The sequence below is a fragment of the Schistocerca cancellata genome, chromosome 4 (assembly GCF_023864275.1).
Source record: "Schistocerca cancellata isolate TAMUIC-IGC-003103 chromosome 4, iqSchCanc2.1, whole genome shotgun sequence".
NCBI lineage: Eukaryota > Metazoa > Arthropoda > Insecta > Orthoptera > Acrididae > Schistocerca > Schistocerca cancellata.
In genome coordinates this window covers 686,665,632-686,688,977 of record NC_064629.1, presented here as the reverse complement: position 1 = coordinate 686,688,977, position 23,346 = coordinate 686,665,632, and the positions used below count along the sequence as shown (strand labels likewise).

General features: G+C 43.6%; 1 protein-coding gene across 1 annotated transcript in view; it reads left to right on the top strand.

Annotated features, from left to right (window-relative positions):
• The first annotated feature begins 964 nt into the window (after window positions 1-964).
• Window positions 965-23,346, top strand: part of LOC126183536 (sodium-coupled monocarboxylate transporter 1-like) — a 249,887-nt gene continuing 227,505 nt past the window's right edge. Inside the window, exon 1 of the mRNA XM_049925607.1 lies at window positions 965-1,045. The gene's annotated coding sequence lies outside the window, so the exon portion shown is untranslated. The remainder of the gene's footprint in view (window positions 1,046-23,346) is intronic.

The window sequence follows — 23,346 nt, the reverse complement described above, 5'->3', positions numbered from 1 at the left end:
AGTCCATCAACAAAGGAGGTGGCTTACAAAACACTCGTCCGACCTATACTTGAGTATTACTCATCAGTATGGGATCCGTACCAGGTCGGATTGACAGAGGAGATAGAGAAGATCCAAAGAAGAGCGGCGCGTTTCGTCACAGGGTTATTTGGTAAGCCTGATATCGTTACGGAGATGTTTAGCAAAATCAAGTGACAGACTCTGCAAGAGAGGCGCTCTGCATCGCGGTGTAGCTTGCTCGCCAGGTTTCGAGAGGGTGCGTTTCTGGATGAGATATCGAATATATTGCTTCCCCCTACTTATACCTCCCAAGGAGACCACGAATGTAAAATTAGAGAGATTCGAGCGCGCACGGAGGCTTTCCGGCAGTCGTTCTTCCCGCGAACCATACGCGACTGAAACAGGAAAGGGAGGTAATGACAGTGGCACGTATCGTGCCCTCCGCCACACACCATTGGGTGGCTTATGGAGTATAAATATAGGGGTACATGTAGATGTAGATAATAAGCCTCCCTGGACACCCTTCAAGAATGCGCATATGCAATCTGTTGAATGAGGCGAAAAAGTTTTGCGTAACTGCGTTATTGCATCTACACTTCTTTCTACCGTAGATGCCACCAAAAGCCGAATATCTGAATATGGCCAACAAAGAAAAATTGGCAAACAATGATTTTACACAAATGAAAGAATGCTTGGTGTACAGGTAAATTTCCACTGGCAAGAGTTAACGCAATCAGACTTTTTGCCACATGGAGCGCTTTTACTTGGGCCTCGGTGTACATGCTGCAGCACGTCGAGCTGCAGATATTTCTCATTGTTTTGCGGGAGACGCTGTGGGATAGGAGCGGTGGCCTTCGCACGCTGGTCTGTTCGTACTCTGATTGGTCTAAATCCGTCCAATCACTGGCCGTGGCCTGCTCGCGGCGGTAAAATTCTGGGGAAAACTTTTTATTGCGGCTTTAAGGTCTGCGCACAAATACACATATATATTCGCAAATGGGCCAAAGCACATTTTAAGTTCTCAGCGTCAGGTTGCATACAGAAGGTGAGTAAATGAACACCGACGTGCATTCGCAGATTCTTGTTATTGTTTTATGCCTAGAGATAATGTCTAAACCACGTCGAAATATATGAATCGATTTTTCACACCAAAAGTGTTCTAGTCTGTTATCTCTTCGCTTCTTCTTCTAAGGAGAGCCAATGTTCACGTCAGTCATTGACGACTCAGATTACTCGTGTAACATATTACATGCTTGGCAATAGGCTCGGTGCAAGACTTCTTTGGTTTTCGGCCCACTTTATTGCACAGAAAAAAGTTAATCTTGTGTTTAACGATAGCTTTGTGTTGTAAGAAGCGGTCGTCTTATGGTAAACCGAGTTGCGTTGCATTCTGATGTAACAATTTGATATTTTCCCGACCTGCGCACAACTTACGCAAAAAGAATCATCATCTATGCTTCACACATGTTTGCAAATGTTTACTGTAACGAACGATTTTCCACTTGTCATACAATATCTCGTTCTTTACTTTACCCTTAAAGGAACATTATAATATTTGAAACAGTGTAATCCATGGTTTTACGGGGAAGAATACTAATTTATGAAACATTGCTTTATTTTTATTGATTTCTTTCTATTCTTCATGTTTTGGGTCTTCACTAACTTTCATTTTTTTCATATTTAGGATTTCACTGAGTATACGATGACTTCCACATCAAGTAAAATGAGTAAAATAATTGACGGTTGTGAATTTATTATAACGCTTTCGCTGCTTAACAGTAGTGTTTCGTGAATATCTCCGATTGTGAACAGCAACGGGAAGAAAGAAGTATTCTCTACAGAAAGGAAACTATTAAGCAAACTTTTTTATTTACGGTTACTCCTATTTATTGCAAACTTATAAACTGTATGACTGTGATTCGTCCTGCTACCACCGCCAGAAATTTCTTTCCATATTCTGCTAAGCGTGGAGCGCGCTGAGTAAGAGTATCGCGCAAGAATACCAAGCATTGAGGCTGCTTTCTTTGTATCATAAAGTTTTATTAAGTACATGAAAACGAAACTGGAGAAAACAGTCCTGATCAAGTTTTGTATAGTTGTAAAAGTATATGCGTCGTCTGAAAGTGTGTTAGTGTCACTTAATTTCTAACTAGTCACCTAAGATTACTATAGCACAAAGAACTATGAAAATCCACACTGTTCATCGATTTCCCCATGATCAGAATTTTGTATCGTATCTTTCTGCCCGGAGTTTCTCGAATGCTGCATTCCCCACCGGGCCTTGGAACCAGTTCCACAAAGCAGAAATTATAATGGTCCAAGATACAATCGGGGACACAGCAGCTAAATGGTAATTTAGGACTACGAATGAATCACAAGTGCAGTCATACCTTCAGTACGAATACTGCAACATCAGGAGTATCATCAAACTGTTCACAGGACGGCATCTTGTAGAAAAAGACATGCTCTCTCGAGTTTGTTGCCATAGTGTTTAAGACACAGGGCGAATATTCGGGAGGAAAGGGATTCAAATCCCTGTGCGGAGGTCCTGAGTGGAGGTTTGTATAGTCTCCTTACATTATGTGTATCCACTGTTAGTACGGTTCCTGCAAACGAAGTCTTTATCTGAGTCAATTACGGACTCTTGTCCTTCTGAGCTCGCATTGCGTCTCTAGTGAACGGATGTCGATTCGATGGTAAACTCTAGGTTTCTAACAGACCATGCAACTCAGATACTTTTGGTGTGTTGAAGCACTAGCCTTTAGAATACAATCACATATTTAAAAAAATATATACGAGAAAATAAACGAAGGCTGTTGCCTGAACGGTTCCGAGATTGTTAAGGCTGCTAAATTGAAAAAAAAAAAAAAATTGCAGTCGTTTATAAGAGTGAAACTGAAAACACTAAGAAAAGTGAGAGTTCATGTGGAGTTTCTTACGAGATCTTATTTCACATAATCAGAGAATAAAAATATTAATTACAATTTATCTGTGCACGGAACTTAGGAAGTAACTACCGCGGGATTCGCTTCAAAACATTTAAGAAAGGCTACCAAGGACTCAATCTTCATTAATATCATTCCAAATTTGCTGTTGATTCGAAGATTACTGAGGGATGGATTACTACATACTTTCCTATACGGTGAGTTCCCAAAGAAGAAGGGTGTTCCCCAATGAAGAACTGATCAAGTGCTCCTTTTGTGTAAACGATCCACCGGACTGAGTGAGTACCACTCTCAATTTTTTTGCTGACGATTTCGTCAGTACAGGAAGATATTTCAAGCGAATAACTTATGTTTGTGGAGTGGTTTAGATAATATTCAAACTTTATGTACTGAACAGAACGTTGCTTTATATATACATTACTGGAACAAAAATTTCCGTATAGGAAAGTAAAATCTAGCCTATTTTCGATTGCAGCATTATTGATTGACGTAGAGGATGGATATGAATTTAAAAAAGAAGACAGCAAAACATCAGTTTTACGGTGTCGTGGTAAAAGTTTAAATAAATCGGGAGACTTCTAGGAAAAGGAAGTGCATTGACGAAGGAAATAGAGAATACAAACAATCTGTAGCATATGCTGATGTTCTAAAATTCCCTCTAATTTCTTCTTTCAGAAGAAAGCAATTGAATTCGGAGAAAACTTACCCCCATGGCTATAATTTGCTAGTTACAATGTGAAAGAGGGTCGGAGGTAGTTGTGTGAACTTAAACATACATTGCTGAAAGGAAGAAGATAGTCTGCTCGCGGAAGGCTGAGGAATAGAAATGGAGAACAAATTTTCGTTGCTGGCTATAAAACCATTTTACTGCTGCCAATTTGTATTTTAGAACACTGTAATAATCGAAGCGCACTTCGATATCTATAATACAGAAGATTGCGGTTTTTAATGCAGTGCGTACAGAATTTCGATTTTCATCAGTTTTGTCGATAATCACTAAATTCGTGCCTTTTGAGACACTGAGAGGTGTTAAGAAATCAGTTACGTACAAACCGAATGTCATGAAGCTCTTGCGACCAACACTGAATAAACATACGAGTATGTCAATTTCTTGCATTTGTCCACATTCGTCTCTAGTTCAGAACCGAATGTTTTGTTTGTTGACATCGCCATTCAGCGATAAAATAGAATTAACAAACCTTGAATTATTCTCAAACTTTTGAAGTCTCAGAACGCTGTAATGAATATTTCTTGTTTGCAATAGATTCAATTTCATACTTTAAATTGACATTTAAAATTGCATGGTAACCTACACACGTTCGACAGTCTCAACTGTTTCCAGAATGAGGTCCCGAGTTCGAGTCTCGGTCCGGCACACAGTTTTAATCTGCCAAGAAGTTTCAGTCTCAACTGTTTTCGTAGTTTAGCATGTCTGTCATCCACTGTCAGCAATAATTTCGTAGAACAGTTTCTGATGACGCAAACGTGCCTCTCTCAATCCCACTCTCTCTTCCTCCCGATATGACGCCATTACCTATGTCCCCATCTCCTCTCTGGAGAAACCGCATTGTCGTAAACCTCCCCTCTCTACTGTCCTCTAGTCCTATGTCAAAATGTCGGGAAAAATTACAAAGCAGTAAATATAGTCCACTTGTGCTAACTTAAAATGGTAGGCGAACATTGCATTTGTTATGTGACTGTAGGCTTCTGCGGCCGTTGTCTTCTTCAGCAAAAAGTTTCCGGATACGTGATCAGGTCGTCATTCTCTGTACAAAAACTAACGTTTAGGCTACTGTTGCAAGCTGCCTTCGACTGGTGATGTATTTACCACTTTGTCAGTGCCACATTCAGATCTTATAAAGAGTAATTTCATTCTGCTACTAGTATCAGTATGTTAGGAAAATCATTGAACTCTATTTTGATTAAATGCCGGGACTGAGGAGGTGTAAAGTGAGAACTTCTGGAGCAGTTTTTATTTTAACTCCTACTGGCTGGTATAGGCGAATCAGGGACATCCCAGTACAGTGACGTAGTATTTTGCTTCCACGGTACCAAGACTACTCACACGGAGAACTCCACAGACACGATCAACCGATTCGCCTCATGTTTGAGGGGTGGGGGGTCTCTAGGGCACAACCTAAAACGAAATACTGTAAGTAGTTTTTGCTCAACAACTATCCGTTTTTGAGAAACTGCCCCTAAAGTTCCTGACAAGTAGTCGACTCTGAATTGACAGGATCGATAGCTAATTGAAAGTAAGCATTTTCGTCAACATTTATGGGGTCTGCGAACGCATATTGTCCTAGAAATGGAGGAAATAAACTTTTTCGATCGCCGCTTTAGTACTCGTTAGGGGTAAGTCGTTCAAAGAAAGCAGCTAGTGTAGCGACCAAGTTGTTGATTGGAATTTCGTAAAATGATCCCGCCACAACGAAAATCGCCTTTGTTTTAATGATTGCCACCCTACTCGGTTATCCGTGACACTCTGTCCCCTAATTCGCGAGAATACAAAACGAGTAACCCTTCTTTGAACTCCTTAGTTCCCTCCGCAGTCCTATCCAATAGCGATCCCATGCCATGCAGAAATACTTAAGAAGAGGACGGACAAGCGTAGTGTAGATATGCGCTTTATTAGATTTGTTGCATCTTCTAAGTGTTCTGTCAATAAAACGCAGTTTTTCACGGAACAGGCCATCTGTATATCTTGTATACGTCGAGGAAAAACTTATGTTCATTTTTAAGGTCCCGTACCCCGGTCGCTAAAAACGGAACCCTTGTAGGATCATTTGTTGTCCGTCTGTTACGACACCTTATCCTCAGAAAGGGATAGAGGTATAGAATTGAAATTTATATCAAATATTGAGGTTTACTCTCACTCGGCGGTGTAAAAAACTTAAGCTTCTAAGTCAATGCAGTCACAGGATACGGCCATTTATACCACATATTTTAACACTCGCAGGCTCACTTATCAAAACCTATGTGGTATTTCCCGTTGACGTAGAATCAAGAAATCTGTCAAGAAATGAGAATTCACAGCACAAGTGAAGGAAAAAAATTCGAAAATAGTTTGACTGGTATAATGTCACATAAAAATATTTTTTGCCGTTTGTTGTCCGTCTGTCTGTCCGTCTGTTAAGACTCCTTTTCCTCAGGAACGCGTTGAGGTATGAAGTTAAAATTTACGTCAAATGCTAGGGTCTACAGTCCCTTGTCGTTGTTAAACATTTAAGCTTCTCTGTCAATGCAGGCAAAAGATACGACAATTTATGTCACATATTTTGATACTCGCAAACTAACTCATCAAAACCTATATATCAGCTATCTACGCACACAGTTAAGTTTGTACAGAACCCCCCGAGTACGCATCCCACTCGTACTTCTCCGGTTTTTCTTAATTACCAGTCTTTCCCTTTACAGTGTCTTGATGACGAAAGTTATTAGGAAAGTAAAAACTTATTGTTTCTTCTACATCGCCTTGTATGGAGACGAGGGCAAATGGAAGTGGATGGAGGAAATTGATTGTGGCTCCGTTAAGGGAATCATGCAGTATTCGTCCACGAGATCAAGAAAGATGTAGCTAAGGCGCACACGTAGATGCAGTGTTCCTTGACTTCCGGAAGGCATTGGATACAATTCAGCCCTGCCGCCTAATGAGCAAAATACGAGCGTACCGAATACCAGACCATCTGTGCGACTGGATGATAGAGTTTCTAGCAAGCAGAACACAGAAAGCCATTCCCAATGGAGAGAAGTCTTCAGATGAAAAGGTAACTTCGGACGCACCTGAACAGAGTGTTATAGAACCATTAATTGTCATATGTAGATGACATAGTGGATAACGTCGGAAATTCCTTGAGGTTCTTCGCTGATGATGCCGTTGCATACAGAGAAGTCGAAACGTTGGAGACCTGCAGAGGATTGATGTTTGTTGCAGAGAGTGGCAGTCGACTCTCAACATAAAGTTGACGTATTGCTTATACATAGATAGCGAGACCAATCATTGTATAACTACACGACTGCAGAAAAATTACTGGAAGCAGTTACTTCCATAAAATATCTATGAATTTGTGTACGGAACGATCTGAAGTGAAACGACCACATAAAATTAATCACGGGTAACGCAGATGACAGACTGAGATTCATTGGGAGAATCCTCAGGAAATGTAGTCCATCAAAAAGGAGGTGGCTTACAAGACACTTGTTCCACCAGTACTAGAATATTGCTCGTCAGTTTGGGATCCGTACGAGATAGGATTGATAGAAAATGTAGAGAAGATCAAAAGAAGAGCAGCACGTTTCGTTACTCTTGCATTTACTAATCGCGAAAGCGTCATGGAGACGCTCAGCCAACTCGAGTGGCAGACGCTGCAACGGAGGCGTTCTGCCTCACTGTATGGTTTACTATTACAGACCCAAGAGCGCAGTTTCTAGAAGAGACTACAAATATATTGCTTCCTTCTACGTATATCTCACGAAAAGACCATGAAGATAAAATCAGAGAGATTCGGGCCCTCACGAAGGCTTACCAGCAATCGTTCTTCCTGCAAACCGTACGCGAGGGAAAAAGGGGTAAATGACTGTGGTACACAAGTACCCTCCGTCACACACCGTGAGATGTGGAATACAGATGTAGATATAGAATCTGAACTAAGCTGAGGAATCCACGGGCTGCCGAATGCCAGTCTTCCTTCTTACCATGCAGACAAGAGATCGATGTGTGAACCACTACAACCTCTGTCACTGGTCTCGGTGTTCCTGGAATGGTAGGGTCACCTTGAAGCTTGCAAGTAGCTTCTAGCGAGTCAAGGCTGGCCAAATTCTGTTAACAACGCTCTCCTAGTGAGCGGTGGCGGCACTTTTTCTACGCTCGTGACTGCTTTTTGTGTACTGGATGCGCGATCAGCGTTACTTATTGCTTGAAGTGGTCGCTGGTCCACTGGCCTACACCTTACAGACAGCGTCTTTCTCCCTTTCCTATGGCCATTACAGAGTTTTCCACGCGATTACCAAACACGTATTAAGGATGTAACATGCAACGAGTGCATCTAAATACGGTGTGTGTGTGTGTGTGTGTGTGTGTGTGTGTGTGTGTGCGCGCGCGCACGCGCGGGCGCGCGTGCGTTCGTGCATGTGTGTGTTTACTGTTTACGCTGTCAAAGTACGCATTATCAGAATGAAATTGTCATGAATACAACGAGGCAGTGCAATCATTGCAATCACTACGATCTTAACGTCTCGCTGCGCTTTGTCGAAGATATAATGTTCCTGTAACACCTCCATCTGAACATAAGCCAATACCGTATCGAAAACTAATTTATGATACAATATGTGCATATCAAATTCAAACACAAATCGTCAATTTAAATCACAATTGCGATTTGCCACACGCAATGAATATAATGAATTTACATCTTGAGGAGCGCTTAATGCTTTAATTAAGATAATCGTTTTGTAGCGATGAATACGATTGGATTTACAGATGCATCAAGAGAAGTCATACCGTTTTAGCAGATGCTTGAAATTTGATATTTCTGTACTCTCAAGCTGCTCAGTGAGAAATCAGAAATAACAGATGCCGGCCTTTGTGGTCGAGCGGTTCTAGGCGCTTCAGTCTGGCACCGCGTGACCGTTACGGTCGCAGGTTCGAATCCTGCCTCGGGCATGGATGTGTGTGATGTCATTAGGTTAGTTAGGTTTAAGTAGTTCTAAGTTCTAGGGGACTGATGACCGCAGATGTTAAGTCCCATAGTGCTCAGAGCCAGTTGAACCATTTGATTTGAATAACAGATATGTGACTGAATCCAAGATTTACAAGCAAAAGAACACAGTCTGTCTTAAAGGGGAGACGACGTCACGAGCGAAAGTGCGCCCATCGTCTCTGAAGGAACTGTGACGAACCCATTGCTGTTATACACCGATGACCCAAAACATTATGACCACGTGTTTAATATCGTTTTTTTCCCCTTTTCAAACACAGTACAATAGATATTCAGCTTGGCATGGGTTCTAAAAGTCTTTGAAAGGATTCCAGGAGTATGTGGCACCATATGTCTACTCGGAGGTCAGGCAATTCACGCAAATTACGGGATGGTTGTTTACGGGCACGCTACTGGCACCCGATATGCGTTCCATTGGGTACAGGTCAGGCACATTTTTGGCCAAGACGTCAAAGTGAGTTCACTATAATGCCCCTCGAACAACTGTAGCACGATTCTGACCACGGAACACGGACAGTTATACTGCTGGAAGATGTCATCGCCGTAGAGGGAGACTTCAAGCATGAAGCGATACAGTTGGTCCGCAATAATGTTCACGTAGTTCACTGCTACATCTACATCTACATCCATACTCCGCAAGCCACCTGACGGTATGTGGCGGAGGGTACCTTGAGTACCTCTATCGGTTCTCCCTTCTATTCCAGTCTCGTATTAATCGTGGAAAGAAGGATTGTCGGTATGCCTCTGTGTGGGCTCTAATCTCTCTGATTTTATCCTCATGGTCTCTTCGCGAGATATACGTAGGATGGAGCAATATACTGCTTGACTCCTCGGTGAAGGTATGTTCTCGAAACTTCAACAAAAGCCCGTACCGAGCTACTGAGCGTCTCTCCTGCAGAATCTTCCATTGCAGTTTATCTATCATCTCCGTAACGCTTTCGTGATTACTAAATGATCCTGTAACGAAGCGCGCTGCTCTCCGTTGGATCTTCTCTATCTCTTTCATCAACCCTATCTGGTACGGATCCCACACTGCTGAGCATCTGCTTTACCGACGATCAACTTTATATGATCATTCCATTTTAAATCACTCCTAATGCGTACTCCCAGATAATTTATGGAATTAACTGCTTCCAGTTGCTGACCTGCTATATTGTAGCTAAATGATAAGGGATCTATCTTTCTATGTATTCGCAGCACATTACACTTGTCTGCATTGAGATTCAATTGCCATTCCCTGCATCATGCGTCAATTCGCTTCAGATCCTCCTGCATTTCAGTACAATTTTCCATTGTTACAACCTCTCGACATACCACAGCATCATCCGCAAAAAGCCTCAGTGAATTTCCGATGTCACCGACAAGGTCATTTATGTATATTGTGAATAGCAACGGTCCTACGACACTCCCTTGCGGCACACCTGAAATCACTCTTACTTCGGAAGACTTCTCCCCATTGTGAATGACATGTTGCGTTCTGCTGACATGATGCCTTCGATTACCACCACAGATCCCATGGAAGACCAACGCAATGTACCCCATAGCACAATTCTGCCCTCACAGGCCCGCATGACGCTGTGCACGTTTAGTGCAGCCATTCGCCTGGATGACGGGGTGTGAGAACCCAACCATCGACTTGGTGTAACAAGATATGCGATTCTGTCCAGAGGCGACACGTTTCTATCGTTCGGTGAAAACTCAGTGATGCTGTGCCCGCTGCAGTTGAAAATTTGTCGTAAGGTCTTATGGGACCAAACTGATGAGGTCAAGGTCCCTAAGCTTACACACTGCTCAATCTAACTTAAACTTACGCTAAGGACAACACACACACCCATGCCCAAGGGAGGCCTCGAACCTCCGACGGGGCGTGGGGGTGGGGGGTGGGGGGAGCCGCGGGGCCCACTGCAATCATACACTACTGGCCATTAAAATTGCTACACTAAGAAGAAATGCAGATGATAAACTGGTATTCATTGGACAAATATATTATACTAGAACTGACATGAAATTACATTTTCGCGCAATTTGGGTGCATAGATCCTGAGAAATCAGTACCCAGAACAACCACCTCTGGCCGTAATAACGGCCTTAATACGCCTGGGCATTGAGTCAAATAGAGATTGGATGGCGTGTTCACGTACAGCTGCCCATGCAGCTTCAACACGATACCACAGTTCATCAAGAGTAGTGACTGGCGTATTGTGGCGAGCCACTGCTCGGCCACCATTGACCAGACGTTTTCAATTGGTGAGAGATCTGGAGAATGTGCTGTCCAGGGCAGCAGTAGAACATTTTCTGTATCCAGAAAGGCCCGTACAGGACCTGCAAGATGCGGTCGTGCATTATCCTGCTGAAATGTAGGGTTTCGCAGGGATCGAATGAAGGGTAGATCCACGGGTCGTAACACATCTGAAATGTAACGCCCACTGTTCAAAGTGCCGGTAATGCGAACAAGAGGTGGCCGAGACGTGTAACCAATGGCACCCCATACCATCACGCCGGGTGATATGCTAGTATCGCAATTACGAATACACGCTTCCAGTGTGCATTCACCGCGATGTCGCTAAACACGGATGCGACCATCATGATGCTGTAAAGAGAGCCTGGATTCATCTGAAAAAATAACGATTTGCCATATGTGCACCCAGGTTCGTCATTGAGTACACCATCGCAGGCGCTCCTGTCTGTGATACAGCGTCAAGGGTAACCGCAGCCATGGTCTCCGAGCTGATAGTCCATACTGCTGCAAACGTCGTCAACCTGTTCGTGCAGATGGTTGTTGTCTTGCAAACGTCCCCATCTGTTGACTCAGAGATCGACATGTGGCTGCAAGATCCGTTACAGCCATGCGGATAACATGTCTGTCATCTCGACTGCTAGTGATACGAGGCCGTTGGGATCCAGCACGGCGTTCCGTATTACCCTTCTGAACCCACCGATTCCATATTCTGCTAATAGTCATTGGATCTCGACCAACGCGAGCAGCAATGTCGCGATACGATAAAACACAATCGCGATAGGCTACAATCCGACATTTATCAAAGTCGGAAACGTGATGGTACCCATTTCTCCTCCTTACACTAGGCATCACAACAACGTTTCACCAGACAACGCCGGTCAACTGCTGTTTGTGTATGAGAAATCGTTTGGAAACTTTCCTCGTGTCAGCACATTGTAGGTGTCGCCACCGGCGCCAACCTTGTGTGAATGCTCTGAAAAGCTAATCATTTGCATATCACAGCATCTTCTTCCTGTCGGTTAAATTTCGCGTCTTTAGCACGTCATCTTCGTGCTGTAGCAATTTTAATGGCCAGTAGTGTAACTAACTCTGTCGTTGGGTCTACACAGGAACACGTAGGGGTCGTGTGATGTGGAGTTCCATGGTCAACAACGGCCTTTGAACGGTGTGTTCCTAAACACTTGTGCCTGCTCCAGCATTATACTCTGCCGTTAGATCTGCCAGAGATCACTGCTTATCTTGAATTATATAAGGGGGAATCCTCCGACCTCTACTTTTGTGATGAGACGCGGTCGTCCTATACCACACTTCCTACTCGTTATTCCAGCATTCTTCAACCACTTCCCATAGGTGCTCAGGACAGTAGTACGCCAGCAGGTGACCAGCATGGCCGTTTTAGGGATTCTCGTTTCAAGCCGTAGTGCAACAACAATGTGCCCTTTGTCAAAACCGCATGTATCAGTGGAGTTCCTCATTTGCGGCCCGTATCTTCGCTGTTATGACTGCCCATTCCTCTCTCTTTCCTTACTGCGTCACGTGCCCGCAACACCATCAGGAGGCATTGAACCTCGCGGTGGACAATGGTCATAATGTTTTCGCCCATCAGTGTAAATATCCTCGTAGAGAATGGCTGGGTTGGGTTGTTTGGGGGAAGAGACCAAACTGCGAAGTCATCGGTCTCATCGGATTAGGGAAGGACGGGGAAGGAAGTCGGCCGTGCCCTTTCAATGGAGCCATCCCGGCATTTGCCTGGAACGATTTAGAAAAATCACGGAAAACCTAAATCAGGAAGGCCTGACGCGGTATTGAACCGTCGTCCTCCCGAATGCTCCTAGACAATGATTGTAGCTCTCGTCCGTAGACGATGCAGATGTACAGGGAGGTGACGTTGTTAGAAAATTCTTAAGATAAGTATGCCAACTGACCCCAAACATAAATAAATTTAATGTAATGTGCGTAAGTAGACGAAACGATCAGTCACAGCGGTCAAATATCTCTAAATATCTGTTCTGAACGACATGAAGTGGAACGAGCACATTAATTAAGCTGCAGGGGACGCAGATGCCAAAGAGATTAATTGGAGGACTCCTAAAATAATTTACTTCATCCACGGAGAAGTCACTTACAGAACCATCGTTTACCAATTCTTGCGTAATGTTCGTAGCTCTGGGACTGTTACGTAATTTGGTTAACGGAAGATATGGAGAAGATTCAGAGAAGTGGTGCGTGATACATCGCGAGTTTGTTTGGACATCGTGTGGACATCACTGAAATTTTCAGCAAACTGCCGTGAGAGAAACATGATGTACATTCCAGTGAGTCACACTATTAAAATTCCGAAGCCCACGTTCCAATAAGACACAAGAAACATTTTACTACGTAGTCACAACATTTTACGTCCTTCAACATACGTCTCGCGTAAACATCACCTTCTGCCCCACATCATGTGGTGACTCGTTGGGTACAAGTTGTAGTTAAATTTAAAAATGACGTTTTCATGTTTTTCATTCCTTTTTAGTTTAGATTAGATTAGATTTACTTTCATTCCAATTGATCCGTAGTGAGGAGGTCCTCCAGGATGTAGAACATGTCAGATAAACAATAATACATGACAAATATTTACAACTCAAACAAATAAGCTAATGTACCACTCCACAAATCCCAAGTGCGATGATCGTCATTTTTTAACGAACACTAATGTACTGAATTTAAAATAAAAAGTTTTTTATTTATAAGGTAATAAACATGTAATAAACTTACTATAATACTTATTTACAATGAACACATTACTGCACTGAAATGGTTCAGAAGTTAGATTGTACTTACACACACACACACACACACACACACACACACACACACACACTTATTTACAATTAACAAATTACTGCACTGAAATTGTGCAGAAGTTGCATTGTACTTATATATATGTATATAGACACACACACACACACACACACACACACACACACACACACACACACACAGACACGCACGCGCGCGCAAGCTCAAATCAGTTGGTTCTACTGAGAACCACGTAGAACTACGTAGAAAAAGAAGAGTTTCAAATGGCTATGAGCACTATGGGACTTAACATCTATGGTCATCAATCCCCTAGAACTTAGAACTACTTAAACCTAACTAACCTAAGGACATCACACAACACCCAGTCATCACGAGGCAGAGAAAATCCCTGACCCCGCCGGGAATCGAACCCGGGAACCCGGGCATGGGAAGCGAGAACGCTACCGGACGACCACGAGCTGCGGACAAAAAGAAGAAGAGGAAAAATCTAAAGCATAAACCAGAATAAAAACTACAAATTAACTAAAATAATTACAAAAGTAAAGCTACTTGTGTCGATGATTACGAGCGGCGACCTTCTTCGCTAACTTCCTATGACAAGGAACTTAAACGAAATAAAACAGAAGGAGAAAGGGCTACGTCTACCCAACAAGCATAAATCGAAAGTCATATTGCTAGGAAATAGTTTTGTGGCTGTGGGAGAAGTATATGGGCCGACTGAAGGTAGTTTAGCAATCTCTAAGAGCTGTTAGTCGTTCGCTGTGTATGGCAGAATCATCGCACTTCCTGTAAAAAAAAGCACATAATCATTTTCGTCAGAGCTAGTTCCTTCCTTCAATGTGACATAATGTTTTGTTTCCAGCTGTCGCCTGCAAATCAGTTTCAGTAGTTAAATAATACGACCTCTTGATATATTATTCGTTTTCATTTTTCTGTGTTCTAATGTCTGGCTGGTCCTATCTTCTTCTTGTTCGCTTACAACCGATGCCCTTTCCCAAACTTCAGCAATTGTTCGATGTCTCATCTTTCTGTGCCCTCTCTGCGATACGGGGAAACCTCTGATTCTGAGCGAGGCCTTGGGGAACGGCTGGTATCCTGTGACGAATGGTAAAACATTGTGTCAGGCTCGAGTCCAGATGTTCTCGTTTTATTTCTTATTCTCTGCAAGTCACCCTGACCTTCTCTTCTCACAATGACAAGCATGAACTTTTCTTCCACAAGCATTAATTTGTCTGTTCTCGCGGTACACTATTGAGAAAATTTAGAGAACCGGCATTTGAAGCTGACTCCAGAACAATTCCGCTGCCGCCAACATACACTGAGGTGACAAAAGTCATGGGATAGCGATATGTACATGTCCAAATGGCAGTAGTATTGTGTACACAAGGTATAAAAGGGCAGTGCATTGGCAGAACTGTCATTTGTAGTCAGGTGACTCAAGTGAAAAGGTTTCCGACGTGATTATGGCTGCATGACGGGAATTGACTCGCTTTGAACGCGGACTATAGTTGGAGCTAGACGCATGGGACACTCCATTTCGGAAATCGTTAGGGAATTCTATATTCCGAGATCCACAGTGTCACGAGTGTATCTAGGATACCAAATTTCAGGCATTACCTCACACCACGGACAATGCAGTGACCGACGGCCTTCACTTATCGACCGAGAGCAACAGCGTTTGTGCAGAGTTGTCAGTGCTAACAGACAAGCAACACTGCGTGAAATAACAGCAGAATTCAATGCACGAAGTACGACAATCGTATTCTTTAGGACAGAGCGGCGAAATTTGCCGTTAGTATAGTATGGCAGCAGACTACTGACGCGAATGCGTTTGCTTACAGCATGAGATCGCGTGCAGCGCCTCTGCTGGGTTCGTAACAATCGGTTGGACCCTAGACGACTGGAGAACCGTGGTCTGGTCAGGTGAATCCCGATTTCAGTTGGTAAGAGCTGATAACAGGGTTCGAGTGTGGCGCAAACCCCACAAAGACATGGACCCAAGTTGTCAACGAGGCACTGTGCAAGCTGGTGGTGATTCCGTAATTGTGTGGGCCCCTGGACCAACTGAACCTATCATTGACTGGAAGTGGCTATGTTTGGCTACTTGGAGACTATTTGCAGCCATTCATCGACTTTATGTTCTCAGACATGTCACTGGAACACAATTGTTGGAGCACATTCTGGATAATTCGAGTTAATGATTTGGCCACTCATATCACCCGACATAAATCCCATCAAGCATTTATGGGACATAATCGAGAGGTCAGTTCGTGCTCGACATCCTGCACCGGCAGCACTTTCACAATCATGGACGGCTATAGTGGCAGCATGGCTCAATATTGCTGCAAGGGACTCCCATAGACTTGTTGAGTCCATGCCACAGGGAGTTGTTGCACTACGCCGAGCAAGAGGAGGTCCAATTCGATATTAGAAGGAATCTCATGACTTTTGTCATTTCAGTGTACATTTCGCGCAAAGACCGCGAAGTTAAGATAAAATAAATTAAGACTCATACGGAGACAGTAGACAGACGTTTTCCCCTCACTCTGTTTGCGAGGGGAATAGGAAAGGAAACGAACAGTAACGAACAGTACCTATCACCATGAAAACATAGTGACTTGACAAGTATGAATGTAAAAGTAGATGTAGATATAGGCCACATTTACCTTACACGATTTATGGAAATCACAGAAAACCTAAATCTGGATGGCCGCACGTGGATCTGAACTGACGTCCTCCAGAATGCGTGTCCAGCGTGATACGCATTGCGCCACCTCATTCTGTAGGTTTACAGAAGGTATAACATTTTAAGAAACATCCGTAGACTTTTAGAATTGGAGAAAATTTGATCAGACAATAGAGAATCCTGTAGGAGAGCGAAAACAGATATAGAAAGCTAAGTGGTGTACGTGGTATTCGAGGACTTTTAAACAGTGCTACAGTTTACGGTATGCATTGGTCCAACTACGTTGATGAAGGTGAGGATATCCATAGCGATGATTTTGTAGATGTGCAAGATGGTGAAAAATTTAATTTCTGTGTTTGCTATGTTTTTTGTTTTTGTTTTAATAGACTGTATCTATTATCAGCTTTTGTTGAGTTGCTAGTAGATCAAATCACCGGATTATTCTGCGATCGAGAGTCAGGGTGTAAGTAAGCTGGATGGCATTACTAAGTGCGGTGAGATGGAAATTAGGAAGATGAAAACTTCGGCTGGTGCGCCCTGAGATTATTGCCTAACGCGCTACGGTTGCAGGTTCGAATCCTGCCCCGGGCATGGATGTGTGTGATGTCCTTAGGTTAGTTAGGTTTAAGCAGTTCTAAGTTCTAGGGGACTGATGACCTTAGAAGTTGAGTCCCATAGTGCTCAGAGCCATTTGAACCATTTTTTACTGCCTAACTTTTTGACGAAATACACTCCTGGAAATGGAAAAAAGAACACATTGACACCGGTGTGTCAGACCCACCATACTTGCTCCGGACACTGCGAGAGGGCTGTACAAGCAATGATCACACGCACGGCACAGCGGACACACCAGGAACCGCGGTGTTGGCCGTCGAATGGCGCTAGCTGCGCAACATTTGTGCATCGCCGCCGTCAGTGTCAGCCAGTTTGCCGTGGCATACGGAGCTCCATCGCAGTCTTTAACACTGGTAGCATGCCGCGACAGCGTGGACGTGAACCGTATGTGCAGTTGACGGACTTTGAGCGAGGGCGTATAGTGGGCATGCGGGAGGCCGGGTGGACGTACCGCCGAATTGCTCAACACGTGGGGCGTGAGGTCTCCACAGTACATCGATGTTGTCGCCAGTGGTCGGCGGAAGGTGCACGTGCCCGTCGACCTGGGACCGGACCGCAGCGACGCACGGATGCACGCCAAGACCGTAGGATCCTACGCAGTGCCGTAGGGGACCGCACCGCCACTTCCCAGCAAATTAGGGACACTGTTGCTCCTGGGGTATCGGCGAGGACCATTCGCAACCGTCTCCATGACGCTGGGCTACGGTCCCGCACACCGTTAGGCCGTCTTCTGCTCACGCCCCAACATCGTGCAGCCCGCCTCCAGTGGTGTCGCGACAGGCGTGAATGGAGGGACGAATGGAGACGTGTCGTCTTCAGTGATGAGAGTCGCTTCTGCCTTGGTGCCAATGATGGTCGTATGCGTGTTTGGCGCCGTGCAGGTGAGCGCCACAATCAGGACTGCATACGACCGAGGCACACAGGGCCAACACCCGGCATCATGGTGTGGGGAGCGATCTCCTACACTGGCCGTACACCACTGGTGATCGTCGAGGGGACACTGAATAGTGCACGGTACATCCAAACCGTCATCGAACCCATCGTTCTACCATTCCTAGACCGGCAAGGGAACTTGCTGTTCCAACAGGACAATGCACGTCCGCATGTATCCCGTGCCACCCAACGTGCTCTAGAAGGTGTAAGTCAACTACCCTGGCCAGCAAGATCTCCGGATCTGTCCCCCATTGAGCATGTTTGGGACTGGATGAAGCGTCGTCTCACGCGGTCTGCACGTCCAGCACGAACGCTGGTCCAACTGAGGCGCCAGGTGGAAATGGCATGGCAAGCCGTTCCACAGGACTACATCCAGCATCTCTACGATTGTCTCCATGGGAGAATAGCAGCCTGCATTGCTGCGAAAGGTGGATATACACTGTACTAGTGCCGACATTGTGCATGCTCTGTTGCCTGTGTCTATGTTCCTGTGGTTCTGTCAGTGTGATCATGTGATGTATCTGACCCCAGGAATGTGTCAATAAAGTTTCCCCTTCCTGGGACAATGAATTCACGGTGTTCTTATTTCAATTTCCAGGAGTGTATATACATAAGTTACATTAGGTGGATCAGGGGGAAGCGTGGAGAAGTCTGTAGGGTTGGGTAGAGACTGAGGAAAGTGGTATGGTCGGAATATTGGAGAAGACAGATGAGAGTAAATGGCTTAGGTACACGTGTGGTAATGTCACGGACTGCGCGGCCCCTCCCGCCGGAGTTTCGAGTTCTCCCTCGGGCATGGGTGTGTGTGTTGTTCTTAGCATAAGTTAGTGTAAGTAGTGTTAAGTCTAGGGACCGATGACCTCAGCAGTTTGGTCTCTTAGGAATTCACACACATTTGAACATTTGGACATACGTGTGGCAGTGACACATGGGCATCAACGTGTCAGGAGCGAAACAATGCGGCAAACGAAACTGCACGTACGGCTTTCAGTATCAAATATTGAGACTGGGATTTCGTCCTGTCAAAGGCTTTTTCGATGTCGATAAAGATGAGGGTAGCAGATCGAGGTTTGTCAAGCTGCAAGGATTTGTGATGTACTGTGTAGTACAAATGAAGGGTGGAACTCGGCTGGTTGTTGCTGCTTCCTGTATGTAATGCTTTATATACCAAAGCTAGGTGGGGTTCTGTCACTCATCACCATAATTGCCATTTCGTCGTCTTTTAGTAATGATGGTGTCGTTAGGTCATCTAACAGTGTTAAATTTAGCAAACAGTTTTCAGAAACCTAAAAATATCGAAATAATATTCATAAGCATGACATAAATGCTGTTTATGATTGTTGGTTCCAGGACACACTTTGGTGGCATTTTAGATGATTGTGAAAGTAATTAGAGTCTTATAAGAGAAATTGTGTGTTGTCTATGACATGATAACCATGACAATGATGATGTTAAGTGTTAATTCCTACAGAAAGAAGGATGACAGGAAATGTGGTTGACAGAATGGAGCAGAAGATGGATAGGATGTAGGCTAAAATCTGAAACTGAATACTAGGAAGGATGTTTCACAGAAAAGCTTTAAAATTCTGGTATTTTTATCAGGTGACGATGGAAAGTATTGAGATGTAGAGACTGAAAAGATTTTGTTCAAATGCTGCTGTACAATTTCGAGGTTTGTGTTCAGGAACACTGAACACGATGTTTCAGTATCACAAGGGACACAGCTGGTATGAAAAAATGGTGATCGGAACACAATGAAAACTGAAGAGAATATTTGGAGGTGATGATGGTCCAAAGACTAAGGTGTTTGGAATTGGAGACAGTGGTAGAATTCGTGACATGTACCGAGTCATATGACACGAGAAATGGCAGCATAAAAAGCATTACAGACCTGTAACTAGGTATTATAACAGAAGAATGGATAATGCGAGCATGTTAGTTTTTTAGCAGAGCTGAGACTTTCGTGTTAGACCATCATCTACAGTCAGTAAGATGAACATGACGATGTTAGTGACAGCAGTTGATACGTATGGCAGAAACCGTCAGCTGGTACATCCTAAAGCTTTTGTTTGGCACTCCCCTTGACTAACTTTCGACTCCAATTTATGACACAATGTTTCTGCAACCTACGGTAGGTACTTTGCGTCTACAATATGTCGTAAGATGCATATAGAGATGGAGAAGCTTTTAATATGGCTTATGTAGAAAATGCGTATAACTGGTATGGTGGAGGGGCCCTTGACACGGAAACTTTATCATCACTGCGTGAATGAGTTGCATTGTACAAATGCTAAAACAAGTTGTAGTTTGTTGAAAGTGATTCAGAAGTTTAGAAATGTAGGAAATAATACAAGCTGTAGTTTATCGGAGGTGATTCAGAAGTTTAGAAATGCAAGAAACAATACATTAACAGATCCGGGTTTCGAACTTCAGCAATTGGCGTCCAGCGGAGAATCAACGGATATGCGATATCTTAGGAGTCTGACCACAATGGTTTCCATTAACTGGCTTAAAAGGAATGTGGGAGTCATTAGTCTGTAGCAATATCGACTGAAGAATGTTTGTTGAGGAAAGAAAGATAAGCTTTCAACTTTTAGTTGACAGTGAGTTAGAGAATTAACTCAGTTCAACAAGAATGAGGAAAGAGCTTGAACGTAGTCTCATTGAGCAAACCATCCCAGCGCACACACAAAGTGATTTCGGTAAATCGTGGAAAATCTAAATCACTCGAATTGGACTGTGCACTAACCTCACGCACTTCATCATCTCGCTTGTTCTGTTGGTTACTGAATTTCATGAAGAATTTTGACAAAGATGACGTGTGTGCGATTGTATTTGAAGGCTGCGAATGATATCGTGGACGCTGAAAACCTCGTGTCTGGAGGCTGGAAATGATATCGTGGACGCTGAAAACCTCGTGACAAATAATTCATCCGAGACCACTGATACTTAGCGATAACACGCTTGCGAGAACGGAGGATACTCCTTTAAAATATCTGGAATATTATGGAATTAATAACAATTATTTAAAACACTAAGAACTAGTAGCGCCTTCCAGGCTGGCCCTAAAGGGTATAATGCGATGAAATCAAAGATCCTTGGAAGTAGCCAGCCTCAGCCTCGGAATGCCTTCGCCGTGCTCTGTGGATTGTCACAATACCTGCTTGCTTTGCTGTCCTTCACGGTGAGAGGCTTGATTATGTTTTCTATTTTCTTATAAATCATTACGTACTAGTGAACAATAGACCTGAATCGCAGGAAGTATAAAGCACAGCGTCAGATCACACAAATACTTTCAAGGAAACTGGAATGCACAGTTGCGAATGGAACCAGGGTTTCATTTGTAACTATGTATTTGACACCACTGCCATCGTGCTTTCATGGAAATAATGACACAACTTTGCTTCCGCCGTTTTGCAATAGATGGCAGTGGCGGGAAGTGGTGGTGTAGGTGTCAGGTCGCAAATGTCATACAATAAGCTTAGACAGTTGTAAACGTAACGCCATCAGAACATCACTCAATTTTTTGATTACATCTTTAAGTTAGTCTCGATTCAATATGTCAATCAATGAGCCCAATTCTCGTCATTTCCGAAGAGTATTAATTTTCTGTTTTACAATGAAGAAATCTGCGGCTGAGGCTCATAAAATGGTGGGTAAGACCAATGTGGAGGCACATATTAGTGAAAGACCATGCAGAGAATGGTTTCAGTTGTTCAAGAACGATGATTTTGACGTCGAAGATCGGCATAGCGGTGGACGATAGAAGGTTTTCGAAGCTACTGAAACCGGCGGAAACAATCACAGGAGATCGTTATCGAAAGCAGGAATGTGTTTGAACTGAGCACTGAAAGACAAATGGCACAATACAGTGATATACGTGAAAAGGTTAATTATCAGCCTGACAATGCTCGACCCCAGGTCGCAATACCCGTCAAAACATACTTGCAAACGCTGAAATGGGAGGTCCTACCCCATCTGATGCACTCTCCAGACATTGCTCCCTCTGACCACTTTTTTCTATCAAATGCACACGGCCTGGCTGACCAACACTTCCGGTCATATGAACAAATACAAAATTGAATCGTTTCATGGAATTTCTCAACAGACGTCCATTTCTTCCTCCGTTGGATTCGTACGCTGCCTGAAAGACGGGAGAAAGTAGTGGCCAATACTTAGAATCGTATATCTTTTGCTGGTTGTAGACATAATAAAAGTAAAACAACTCCTGAAAGAGACAAAAGCTACTCGAAAATTGCTCAGTGATGTACTCACAATGGCACTTTGCAGTTTTGTGAACAGGTCTGATATTAGCAAAGTGGAGATTTTTTTGCGCCTATATGAAATCGTATTCAAGGCAGGAAGTCGCCATTATGCCCAGATTTTTCACTACAGCTTTGGTCCACTTTCTTGTCCCTTTTTTTCAATTTCGTTCTCATCATAAAGTCTAACTTTTCTTTATGATAGCACTCTTACTATAAATGAAAATAAATAATGAGTAGCTAAATATGAGTGGATCTCCTTCAGTACATACACATCTGTCAAACAACGTTTCTTGGGAAAAGAAACGAGTTACGTGAAGGTGACAATACAAATATTAGGTGAACGCGAGTTCGGATTGGGGCACTAAATCGTTCGTGTCTTTTTGAGAGGAACCATTCGGCGTTTGTCTTAAGCGGCATAGGGAATCCATGGAAAACCTAAACCTGGATGCCCAGGTGAAAATCTGAACCACTCTACTCCCGAATGCGGATCCCGTCTCTTGCCACTGCACCACATCACTCTGTAAATCGGTAAGAGAGAAGTATGCAGTTCTTATTATTATACTTCTCTTCTTGTTCTTTCAGTTTCAATAATGTAAAACAAATCAGCTTGTTCATGCTTGTAGCCTATTAGATTTCTTCAGAAACAGTTACAAGAGGGCTCGGCGTTCGTCATTCATTCCGATGCTCAGCCAACAAGTACTAAAATTTCGTTGCGCAATCCGTTTACATCTCCGACTTTGTGTTGTGTGCCCTCGTCGGCAACCCTTTCCACGCGTATTGTGGAGAGGTAGCATACTATTGCAATGTTAAGTGTAGTAAAACACATAGGAAAACCTACTTTTCAATCAGAACTGTCGTTTGTTTAAGGAAGCATGAAGTAATGGTGATTTCCTTCTTCGACTGACATGTAATATTTTATCCACATGAATAATTACCGCTATAAACTTGCCTCCTTAGCCAACGTCGCTATCGAACAGCTGTGTGGTGCCGCTCAACTGAGAGATAATGTCTTCGATTCCTGGTCGTGGAACAAATTTTCGCCGACAGTATTTAGATGGCAAGGAAAGAAGAGGAGGTGGTGTGGAGTTACTTTTCACCAGCTTGTGCTCCAATGTCCTTCATTAAATTCCAACCTCTCCAC